This window comes from Manis javanica, chromosome 7, assembly GCF_040802235.1.
Source record: "Manis javanica isolate MJ-LG chromosome 7, MJ_LKY, whole genome shotgun sequence".
Taxonomy (NCBI): Eukaryota; Metazoa; Chordata; class Mammalia; order Pholidota; family Manidae; genus Manis; species Manis javanica.
The window spans coordinates 98289027-98302450 of record NC_133162.1 but is presented as its reverse complement, the minus strand read 5'-3'; positions in this window follow the sequence as shown (position 1 = coordinate 98302450).

Here is a 13424-nt window from a genome sequence, read left to right as displayed (position 1 = left end):
AGGTCTAGTACACCATACCTTAACCCCTCTCCCCATACTGAGGGGTCTATGTATAGTGCTACTGGGGGTGCATGCACTGGCCATAATGATAAAACAAAACTTGCTGGTAAGATGTTCCTACCTTCTGGCCATTCAGGATATACTACTGTGATTTTGAGGGGCCATTCTGCTGTTACTCCAGGAATACACAGGAGGCTAGCTTCCAGGCCTTGTCCCCAAGGTGCCAGGAGGGCCAGCCATCATTGTCCATGTGTCAAAATGTCCAAGGCCACATCCACTCAGTGGATTCCTCAGGGTTTAGTGCAGGTGGTGCTGGTAGCAAGATATTATTCTTGTGGCCAAACCTTGGCTTCAACAATTCCTCCTTGTTTGTACTTGCAGTTGTATAGGGGAGGCAGCAATATGTGTTAACATGTCTACAGGGCACTGTCCATAACTGGACTGACCATCCCTACAGATTGTTGGTGTCTGACTTCAGTCCAGATTTTAACAAACCGTTGTATCTCTCTATCATGCCTGACACAATAGGATTGTACAGAAAATGAAACTCCCATTTGGTTCCCGACTGTTGCACCCATTCTTGAGGTACATGTCCAGTAAAGTGTTGATTGCTCCCCAATGTGGGGAGGGGGCTGCACCTCTCCTGATGGAACCCTCAGTTGATGTGTCTTTATTTTCTTTATAACCATTGTGTGTGCTTTCAATAGAGGAGGAATTGGTGCTGCCTCTGGCACCACCCTTCATCCTTCCCCAGGATCATGCTCAATTACCTGTAGTCAGCCATAGGCTGCAAAGAGATGCTCCATGCCTCTTTTGGTTGTCCATTGGTCTGCACAACATGTAGGAAAAGCAACTGAAAGTCCAGTAGCTGTGTCCACATAAGTCATGGCCTATTGGTACCCTTCTGACATGGGCAGAGGTCCAGTATAGTCTATCTGCCATCTGATGAGGGGTATTAGCAACTTAACTATTATCCCATGTTGCTGTGGAACTTGTTGTAAGTCTCTTTTAGAGCATGTGATGCATGCCTGCCAAGCTCTGCTGACTGCTTCAAAGGTCAAAGGCAATCCCCACCAATGAGCTATAGCCCACATTGTCTTTTGCCCCACATGCAAGAAACACTGATGCAACCATTGGATTACATCAGAGGCAGGCTTTCCTTCTAGCCAATGTACCTGGGCCAATTCACCTGCTTCACTGTTTCCTGGGGATGCCAGTGGCAAATGACCTGCCACATGATATGCTGTAACTGTTTTAGCCTGACCACAGGCCCATAAGTCTTGTCACAATTCTTGTTCCCAAAGGGGTTGGTGACTAACCAACCAGCTGGCAGGGTACCATGTCGGTAGCCACAGGGTCAAACCCTGATAGACGGCCCAGCTGTCAGTGCAGACAACTATAAGGCTTGGCACCTGGCTGATGACAAGCCATACTGCCTGAAACTCTGCCCATTGACTGCTCTTCCCTTCACCATCTTCCATTCATATTGTCTGTCTTAGGATGGAAAGCTATGACCCTCCATTTCAGGAACTGCCCATGACTAGAGCTGTCTGCATACCACGCATCTTGGGGTATAAGGGCTCTTCTCTCCCAAAAAGGACTCTCTGCTACCAATGGTTCTAAAGTAAATTCTTCATGCTTTTCACTAGCATATGTCACTGATCCCAATAAGCATTGGAATTCTTCACTCATGGGACTACTAGAGAACGTACTATACTGCTGTAGGTATATACCCCACTTGACCAGTGTAGGTGTCTGTGCCACACCACTCCATGGCTTTTAGATCCAGTCTGGTACCCACCCCATGATGGGATAGGTGGTTATTACCTTTATCAGGGCCATTTCAGTGATGGGTTCTGTAGCTAGCAAGGTGTGATACATGGCAGCCAATTGTTTGTCTATCAAGGTGTATTTTAACTGTGCTCTTTCCAGGGTTGCAGCCAGGATCCAATACATTGGCAAGTTTGTTCAAGACACTGCCAGAGACCCCAGCCATAACCATCTTCAGTCCCATGAACATCCAGCTCACAGGGCCTTGATGGGTCTATCATACTCTTTTTTGCTGTAGGAAAGGCAAATGCACATGTCTCATCCCAGTCCTACCTTTCTTAATGCCCTCCAGGCAATTTGTATTGTTTGGTATTAGTCATCTGTCGAAGCACAGGCAAAGCTATCATGTCCCCTCAGAAATGCCTTCAGCACATGTATCTTTAGTCTGAACTCACCTCCAGTGGTCTGCAACCATAGGCCCTGCAGGATATTCATCTCCAACATATATTCAGGGATGGGAGAGATATACACAGTATACTCCTTTTGGGGGTAGAGGCCCTATTGCCAAAGGGATTTGGGCTTGTTTTACTCTGATAGCCTCATCTCCATATCCATCTATAATATCAAGGGTTCCAGAAAACCACTCAGGATTGCCATAAATCAGTGAACATACAGCCCCTGTGTCTACCAGAGTCAGAACACGTTATATGTTCACTGGGGACCAATGTATGGCTATTTCAGCATCTGGCCTGTGTTCACCCCCATCCTTCAGGGCCAGTACCTTGACCTTCCCCTCAGTTGAACTGTGTTCCCCAGTCATCTTCCTGTGTGGGCTCAAGTGAGGTTGGCTCGCTCTCCAGCAGGAAGTCTTGCAAACACACAGGCCAGACTTGTGGCTCTGTCTCTGGCCTCTGCCTCTTTGTTCTTAATGGCGAGAACTCATGCGCCAGTTTCAGTTGTTGCCACAGCTCCAGTAAGATTCTACTTGATTCCCATCTAATTTCCTTCTGTCTGCTCCTGCCCATATTAAATCAACCCACATCTGGGTCCTCATAACCTTCATGGGGCCCTTTAAATTCTTCCTCTGAGTAGCAGACCTTATTTCTTTCCATGCTTTCATTGCTTCAGCCTTTCCTAAATTTGCTACTGTATGGGTAAACTCACTTATGGGCTGCCCTAAGCAAGGGGCAAGAATGGCCACTAGAGGCCCGAAGAAGGATGTGAGAGCCTTCTGAAGCACAACAGTTCTCAACCCTGTGGTGAAAGGTTCCTCCATGGACCATAACTATCTGGAATATAGATGGCATTTCTCATGCCTTGCTCCTGTGACACCTGTTGGATCTCAGCATATGTCTGCCATCTAGCAGGGAAGGATGGTAAATTACCCTGATTGGGCCACACAGCATGAAGTGCAGTCATAATCCAGTCGAGGAGGGAGTGATTCCCTGGGGTCTGATGTGCACTTTGTAACCACTGCCTCAAGGCAGGCTGAACTGTCAGGGAAGCCAGCTTCCCATTTCTGATCCAGGCAGAAGAATTCCATCCACCCCTAAATCCCACAGATGCAAGAACCAAGCTGACATTAACTCTGAGTGTTTCTGCCAAAACCAGGAACCCGCATCCAGCAGTTCAGCCTGAGTACAGGGGTGGAGCATAGAATGCTCTACAATGTGGGGAGAGGGCTGCATCTCTCCTGGTGGAACCCTCAGTTGATGTGTCTTTATTTTCTTCACAACCACTGTGTGTACTTTCCATAGAGGAGGGACTGGTGTCTCTGGCACCACACTTCATCCTTCCCCAGCTCCTCCATTTCTGGGGCTCATGGCACCTTTCTGCCCACTCCCTCAAGTGCCTCCTCTGCTACCTCCTTTACCTTTCCTACAGGGCCTCATAGTAATGCCAGCTCACTCTTCAGAGGTCTCTTACCTTCACCTCAATACCTCGCAGCTGGCATCTCATGCTGCCTCTTCCTGTGCTTCCCTCAGGAGTACGTCCTTCTCCTCCATGGCCTTTGCCTCCCTCAGAGCCCCTGGCAGTGCTGCTGTCTCATTCTGTCAGGGATCTTCTACCTCCTCCACTGGACCTTGCAGTTCACATTCTTGTACTGCCTCTTCTTGTGCTTTTTGCAGGGGTCTGTCCTTCTCCTTCATGGCCTTTACCTTTTCTACAGTACCTCACAGCATTTCATTTCTTAACAAATCTTTTACTTCCTCCACAGCACCTTGCAGCTGGCATTCTTGTGCTGCCTCCTCTGATATCAACGCCATTTCATTCTTCAGTGAACCCTTAGCAGTTTGCAACTCACATTCTTGTGCTTCCATTTCTTGTGTCTCTTTCAGGAGCATGTTCTTCTCATCTGTAGGCTTTTATAATACTGTGAGAAACAGCCACCTCACGGGCATTCTGTTTCTCAAAGGACATCCTAATTATACTGCAGGCCACCTCTCCTACCTCAGGTGTCACCTCCACTTGCCTCTAGTCCTGAGGTGGGGCCCAGCACACAAGAAGGAAAGCTACATCAGACCACATACCTACTTGGGGGTACACTTGAGTGTCTCCCCATTCATGGGGGTAGCCTGCTGAAGCACCCTTCCCATAAGGGCAGCCTGTTCTGTTCCTTGGTCAACAGTGGATCTTGCCAGTGTCACCAATTATCTTGTCAATGGGTTTTAGTGCCAGGCAAGCTCACTATGGATTCAGTGGACCGAGCAATGACAATCAAATGTTCTTGGGGTGAAAGGGTTTATTACCCAGCTTGTTCTCATGATGATAGGTAGAGCACTAGAATTATGTCTGCATCCAACAGTCTGTAGGTCTGTCATTCTCCTTTGTCTCTGCCTCTGCCCAGAGCACTGGGCAGAGCCCTTTATATAGTGACTCAGTATAGGGAAGCCCTTCCTCACCCCCACTTTCCCTACTGTTCTATAAGGACAACTGTCTGCTACTTCACCCCAGATATGTCTGGCCTTGAGAAACCTTGAAAACACAGCATGTTGTGCCCGTGAGAAAGGAGCTAGATAAAGGCCTTGAAAGCCAGACACCTGGCCATGAAGGCCACATGCATGTGCATCTTCAATACTTACATAACCATGAATTAGTACAATAGCAGTATAAAAAGTACAGCTTAATGCAGAATAAAGTGGCTTCTTTAGAGCACCCTCCATGATGACTCCTGCCTCCTTCTTTGCTCTTTGCTTTGCCCCAAGATCTCAACAGCAACCCCTGGACCCTGACACTTGGCACAGAGTGCAGGGTGAGGTAGGTGGCCACAAAAGCAATGGTCCTTTGGCTTCCCTGGCTATGGAGGGGTGGGTGGAGGTATAGCCCCAGCCTCTGCTTGGTACCTGGTGGTAACATACTTGACTACTTGGGTGGCACCAGAGGATTGGGAGTCCATACAGCTGACCCCAGAGGCTCCATGGACAGCATTGGAGATACTAGAGTCCCTAGTTTCTCTGGCCCACCGAGAATCAGCTGGGCGAGTGGTGTGGATGTTCCTGATAGTCATCCACCATGCCGCTCATGAAACTGTGGAGTTGCAGCAGCAAATGCATAGTCTACAATGGAAGGAAGAAGACTTGGAGCAACAGCTGATGGCCACCGAACGTATGTCATGGGGATCAGTGAGTACTACCCCATCATTGTGGGCTGAAAGCCCCAAGTGCAGCACAGCACCATTGGTTTTGCATGCTTGCCCCACCATGTGGCAACTAGTGGAAATACAAAAACCTACAGCTGCAGGTGGGCAGCTGGGCAGCCCCCCCGATTGCTACCTGGCAAACGACGTACATGATGACGTACGCAGCCATGGAATTGCAGGATTTGGCCAAGCAGTGTTTTTGTTAGCTTACTTGGGGAACGTAGAAGTAAAGCAACCTCAAGTGACCACAGTGAAAATTACTGCGGTGAAGCAGCACAAAGGAAAAGGGAAAATAATAGCAGCAAAAACAACGCCAGAGATGACCCAGTAGGACCGCTGAAAGTGAGCAACCGACAGGTATGGGATGACCTTTTGGCTGCTGGTTTGGCTCATGAAAAGCTTGATGGACAGCCCTTAGAGGTCTTAATGAGGCTATGGAAACAGTTGTATCCGGACCAACACTATCACCCACTGCCCCCAAAGCAGGTGCGGGCAAATACTGTGGCGGACCAGGAACTCATGTCTTGTGCGCTGACTGATTTCCTCCCCAACTAGGGGTGGGGCTGAGTCACCCAGCATATTGGGACACTGGAAGACTGGAGGCCATTTGTTGAACTTGCCACTCACTGGTCCCCACAGAATGCATAGCGGGTGTTGGCACTGGTGGATACAGGTACTTACTCAACTCTCCTCTATGGCAACCCGGATAGGGTCCAGGCCCCTCTGAAGTCATAGAGGGGTATGGTGGGCAACCAGTGCAGGTGCAATGAGTGACTCTGACTTTGGGAACTGGGCACTTGCCCCCACAGTGATATGCGGTCTATGTATCTCCAATAGCAGAATATATTTTAGGGGTGGATGTATTGCAGGATCTAACAATGCAAACGACTCTGGGGGAGTTTCAGTTGCATGTGCTTGTTGTGAAAACAGTGTAGCAAGGTCATCCCCACCACACACCTTTGGTGTCACTGCAAGCCATGCGCAAAGAAAACATTAAACAATACTGGCTGCCTGGTGGACAGGAGGGAATAGGCCAAACCATTTTGCGGTTGGAGAAAGCATACATCATCCACCCAGCAACAGCACATTTTAATTCACCTGTGTGGCCTGTGAAGAAGCCTGACGGCATTTGGAGAAGGACAGTAGACTATGAAAAACTAAACAAAGTGACTCCCCCACTGCATGCTACAGTACCGAACATTACTGACCTGATGGACAAACTGACTGTGACTTTGGGGACCTATCACTTTGTGTTGCACTTGGCTAATGCCTTCTTTTCCATTGACATGGCACCAGAAAGCTAAGATCAATTTGCCTTCACATGGGAGGGCCGCCAAAGGACATTTGTGGTCCTCCCACAAGGATATTTGCACAGTCCTTTGTTTCACGGCTTGGTGACTAGTGACCTGGCTACCTGGTCCTATCCACCCTCGGTTCAAGTGTTCCATTATATAGATGATATAACATTGACTTCTGATTCTCTTCCAGATCTAGAAGCTGCAGCTCACAGTTTGCACCAGGCCCTCCAGGGGTGGGGATGAGCCGTCAACAAAGACAGGTGCAGGGACCTGGTTATTCTGTCAGGTTCTTGGGTGTTGTCTGGTCAGGTGAGACAAAAGTGTTACCTGAAGCAGTGATTGATAAAATACAACAGTACCCCCACCCAGAAACTATTAAGCAGCTACAAACATATGTGGGTTTGTTAGGGTATTGGGGAATGTTTATCCCTCACTTAGCCATGCTGTTAAAGCCGCTTCTTCGCCTTATAAAGTGAGGGAAAACATGGGACTGGACTCCAGAGGTAGAAAAGGCTTTTGCTAAGACAAAAAAAGCAGTGGCTCAGGCCCAGACACTGCAAGTCACTGACCCCTCCATACCATCCCTGCTGACGGTGTCTGCCAGCACGGCTAGATATAGGTGGGGATTATGGCAGAAACATGGGGCCTGAGAAGTCCCAATAAGTTCTTGGTCTCAGTTGTGGAAGGAAGCAGAGATTCACTATTCACTGATGGGAAAACATCTAGCAGCAGTGAATGCCACCTTACTGGCTACTGAAAAAATCACAGGAATACAAGCACTACAGTTCATTACTGCCCTTCTGATTAAGGGGTGGATGCAAGTCTGGGCCACAGCTCCCCAGACTAGAGTTGCCCAAACACCCACCCTGGCCAAGTAGGGAGCTTATTTTGAAAAATGGGCTGGATTCTTTAAAAGCCCTCTCTCACAGGAATTGCACCAAGTCCTAAGACATTTAACCTTTGAAGTTGAACCCGCACCCACCTACCAAGCATGAAAGTGCCAACAGTAAACCCCTATGAGGAGGAGACATGGATGCCACCAACAGAGGCCTGATATAAAAATGGATTCACAAAGGGCCACGCACCAACATGGGTGTCCATCGCCATTCAGCTCTTACAAGAAGAATTCTGGTATGAATCTGGGGTAGGGCAATCCAGCCATTGGGCTGAATTATGGGCAGTGTGGCTTGTTTTGACTAGAAAGTCAGGTCAGACAACCATCTGTACTGACAATTGGGCTATGTTTCATGGCCTAACTTCTTGGTCATCTCGGTGGGCAGCACAGGACTGGGAAATTGGGCATCGCCCACTGTGGGGACAAACAATGTAAAAAGAACTTTGGGCCCGTGGGTTAAAGGAAGATGCCCTGACATATCACATGTCAGGATATCATCCAGCATTAAGCCCTGGGAATGATGCAGCCAACGCCCTGGACAGGGCTCTTATGCTCTGAGAACTGCCCCCTTATGGATATGGGGCCCTGGATGCATAAGAAACAAGGGCATGTAGGCCCTAGAGCCATGTGTAAAGTACCCCAGAGATGGCACATTCTATTGATGTTTGCTGAAGCAAAACAAACAGTGCAAGTATGCGCTCAATGCACTCACTTTTACCTGCATGGTCATCGGGTACCCATGCAGGAGGGACAGAACCCTTATAGGTGTGGCAAGTAGATTACATAGGGCCCTTGCCCAATAATCAGGGATGTAAATACACATCCACAGCAGTGGACATTGCTACAGGATTGGGTTTTGCCCATCCTGTGGCCAAGGCTACCCAACACACTACTAAACAGGCCTTGGAGCACTTACGTGCCAGTTATGGGCATCCATTAATGGTTAACAGTGACTGAGGGAGCCACTTTACAGGACAGGAGATACAAAAATGGGCTCAACAACAAGACATTATATGGTAATTACATGTGCCATATCGACCCCAATTGGCTGGAATGATAGAAAGTTATAATGGGCGTGACTGTAATAGGGTATGTGGTGGGGACTTGATAATGGGGGAATCTAGTAACCACAATGTTGCTCATGTAATTGTATATTAATGATACCAAAATAAAAAAAATTGAAACATTTAGGATGAACACAGTGGGTGAAGCACTTACCAGTAGCAGTATGCTTGCTGAATAAGCAACCAAGGAAAACTGGGAAAAGTCCCATAAAGAAGTTGTTGGTAGCTCACCCATATGTCTAAAACTATTTAAAACAAGGCCCCAGTGAGTTGCAGCCACAGTTGCTGAAATGAACATTGTTCCTTCCTGCACCACATACACAGTCCCCTGGTCACATCCACAGAGAAGTGGATGTGGCCATGGACCTTGGTGTTCAAAGGACATCCATGGGTCACATTATATAAAGTATGCAGGAGGGGCTGACTCATGGGCTACACATTACACCATGCAACTGAGCAGTTAATCCAACAATCAGCATATGCTCTGTCTGGGGAGGGTACCGTGTATAATGAATGGGGATAAATGTCTAGTATACATGCACCTTTGCAAACCATAGCTCCGCTGTGCATTAAATGGTAGGTTTCCACACCCAATCATATGGTTGGCTGGTTACCCAAAGAACTTTGTGCCAATGTCAGTGTTAATCCCACCCCTTAGCACTGGTGGGACAGTGGACACTGTGCCAACCAACCCCTTGCCAGGTAAAAACATTTGGATATGTGGGGAATATGGCTGGTGCTATCTCCTTGTGAACTGGACAGGCCATTGTACTTGGGGCCACCAATACATATCAGGACAGATACTACAAACCTAGCTGTGGCCCACACATAATCGGGATGCTGTATATTCCCATTGGCATTGCCCAAAATGGACGGCATTGTGGTTTTACTCCCTGGCTATCTTACTTCCAGGAGCTGGCAGTATAGATGTAGAATTACAAATAGAAGCCCTGGCACAGCATGTTGCTTGTGCCTTGAATGTAACAAGGTCCTTGCTAGCCCTATGGCTAGATGCAGTCACTCAAATGCAGAAGGCAGTTTTGCAAAACAGAATGGCTCTGCATATACTCACAGCTGCACAAGGGGGCACCTGTGCTTTGCTGCACATTAAGTGCTGTGTTTACATCCCAGACCACCAGCAGAAAATACAAGCCATGCTCCAGGAAATAGATGATAATAGGTCTCAAATACAAGCCTTATCCCCAAATCCCCTGTCTACTTGGTGGCCACAGCTTGGTCCCACTTGGTGGTGTTTCCTAACCATAGTGGCCACTGGGGCATGTGGCCTCCTTGTCTGTTGTTATTCTTTATATTCTTTCTGTGGACTCTGGGCACAGAGCTCTGCTTTGTGTGCAAGGAATAATTCCTTGCTTAGAGTTCTTATGTATCTTTCTTATCATCTTAGCTAAGGTTGCTATAACAAAATACCACAGACTAGGTGGCTTATACACAATGGAAATTTATTCCTCACAAGTCTAGAGTCTAGAAGTCCATGACCAGCATACCTGCATGGTGAGGGCCCTCTTCATGGTGAGGGCTGCAGACAGACAACAGATTTCTCCTTGTATCCTCACATGGCAGAGAGAAGAGAGGTGAGGCAAGCTCAGATAGGGATAAGGACACTGATGCCATGCATGGAGGACGCCTCCCTCGTGACCTCATCTAGTCCAACTATATCCCAAAGGCCCCACCTCAACATCACCACACCGGTGGCTAGAGTTTCAACATATGAATTTGGGGGGGACATGAACATTCAGTCCATGACGTTTGTTACATTTAAAGCAGTTCCTTCTTCCTTAAGAACTACCAAGTTCAGCTTGTCCTCTCATTACAGCAATGCCACACACAGGTTGCAATTAGCCCTCAAGTATGGTAGAAGGACCAGATGCAAGTTCACCATAAAAGCTGATCTGGAAGAGGCAACAAGAGAGCTTCCAGCTCAATTTACTGCTTTCAGGTTATTCACAAGTAATATGAGTGGCCGGGGCAATTAGGCACCCAGAAATGAATTCAGATCTCTATGGCCTTATTTTGCATGTGATTTTCAGGAACAGAGAGTGACGAGGCTACTCCAAGTTACAAAACCCATTGAGAACTGGTCAAATGACACTGGATCCAAGATGGGCTAAGAGCAGGTGGGTTCTGGCACAAGGCACACAGGAGAAAAAAGACAAATACTTTTCATCATCAGATCTTAAGAGCTTCCTCATTTTAAGTGATATATGTTTAAGTCTTTCCTCCCAATACACTTCTTATTCTTTAGAAAGATATATTTATCACGCTATTTAAATATGACCCAATTTATTGAAAATGTCAGCATCAGGTAACAGGTCCAAAGAGCACACAGACATGACTGAAGCAGTAGGACAGAGACTTCCAGAAGGGATGGCAGCTGGGAAAAAAGATAATTCCATGTTATGAAATGTCCATGATACTACATCTTTTTAAAATTTTAAATAGGTGTATAATAAATTATTTAAGTGAAAAACAAGACTATTAAAATATTTGAGAACAATAAAAAGCTAGATGCCTCTGTCATGAATATTTGCATGTGTATAATGAGGTAAACATGAATTAATCATTAAGAATAGTAACATAACTATACTGGGAAGGATTAAGGGGAGACACTTTAAGAGGAAAAGACTTCTATCATTATGGAAAATCAAAAAAGACTAAAATTTTTTAATTAAGATCTAGAAATGTATAAGTTACTTAAAAATATGATGATATCTACAGAAGGAAAGAGCTTAGAAAGTTAAAAGGAGCCTCCATTGGGATTAAAATTGGAGTGGCAGGCTTATTTTTCTTTGTAAATGTCACAATACTTTTTCTGTTTATTATATGTAGGTATTATCTTAATAACTAGTACTTAAGCTTCTGAGGTCCACAATCATGTGCTATATGAACTTTCAAAGGATGTATTTATCCAATTCAGAGTCCTCTTAAAAATAGTGTGAATTAATATATTAATTCAATCACAAAAGTCCAAATTCTCAGGACCTCATATACAGTACAGACTTGAGCAATTATGACTGCATTTTCTTAAACACTGGTTTATGACCAGAGTGTGAACTAAAAACTTGAAGCCCAAAGCCATAATGACTTATTGCCAAACTGCACATTTTTGCATGACTTCCTGGCCACAAATTACTCTGGCAACTGAGACCAATAGTCAAGTTTACAGGTTTAACTCACATTTCTCTTTGTATGTGTATGTGTGTGAATCAGTCTCTCATCATGACTTCTTAAAACATTAGGTATAAATAAATTATACCAAGTGTATTCTATTGAAGCCATAGAGATTTTATTCCTTTTATTGAGAATATTCATGTTTTTTAAAAAAGAATAGCTTATTAGAGAAAAGCCCTGTACCCTAGGGAAAATTATGATTCAAAGGATTATGAACCTGTCAGTCTATAAGTTATGAGCTAGAGGCAGCATCTGAAGATTTGATTAATCTGCTCATTATTCAGTTGACCCTACTTGCTAGCTTTGACAGCCAGTAGAAGGATTTGCAGTGCTAATGTTACTTCAAGAAGAAAAACAAAGAAGTAAGTTCTCAACAAGACTTTTTGAAGCTTTCCAAGTAAATGGTGAGGTTTGTAGAGTGGTGATCTAGTAAAATGGGTCCTTGGTATTCTCTGGCTTAAATTCTATACCTCTAAGAGGCTTCATTCTTCCCCTACCCTTCTATGAATCTCAAGCCAAGGACTTGGAGCTGTACTGTGTGACTCACAAGTATATTACAAAGAAGGCATGCCAAGGGTTGAAGCAGGGCTGAGAGTGTGTTCATTCATGTAATCATTTCCTACTGAGTACTGACTATGTGCCAGGCACTGCTCTGTATGCTGGGAGGCAGATATAAGATATGTTTTCTTGGCACCAAGAGCCCAGAGCCCAATAAGCACATTTTTTATAAGCTCTCTAGCTACTTTCACTCTGCATAAGGCTTTCTTTACAGACACAAAACAGCAAGACAGAGGGACATCTCGTTGACATTAGCCAACATTCATTGAGCTCTTTTATGTGACAGGACTGTTCTAAGCACTTGATATGTATTTACTCATTTCATTCTTTAAACAACCCTACAAGGTAGTTCTTAACATCATCCTTGTTTTATAGATGAGGAAACAAAGCACAAAAATGAGAGTAAATAGCCCCAAATTTCTACATTCCAACTCCAAGGCTTTGCAGACAGTGGGAATGCTGATTGGTTACTCCTCTCACACAGACATAAGGCAAGGCAAATGAAAAGGTAGAGGGAATGAAGAGTCCTGCTTGTTTCATAGGCAAAGAAGTGAATTCCCCAAGATAAAGGGAGAAAACACACCAATAAGGCTGCCTAGAGTTGTCCTGAGCTCACACACCATGTGCATCTCAGGCCTCCCTTTGTCTACACCTGTATGTGTACTCTGGGAAGTCATATGCTTGTGAATTCATAGATAGCTATTTGCAAAAATAAGCCCATGATAATGAAGCACTAAGTATAAGACTTGTTAATATTAGACTGAGCAGAATTAAAGAGTCAAAGGAAAATGACCAACTATGTATACTTTTCTAGTACCTTTAGCTCCATTGCAATGCCTAATCTAAGAAACTTGGAGGAAGATGGGCCATTGTGGAGGCTAAATGGCCCACAAGATATAGATAAGATTGATACTGTCAACTGGTTGGAGATGTCTACAGCATGGGACCATAAGGCATGTGCGTGACAGGAAGATACAGTGAGGCTGCCACCTGGGGTCAGCTAGAAGACA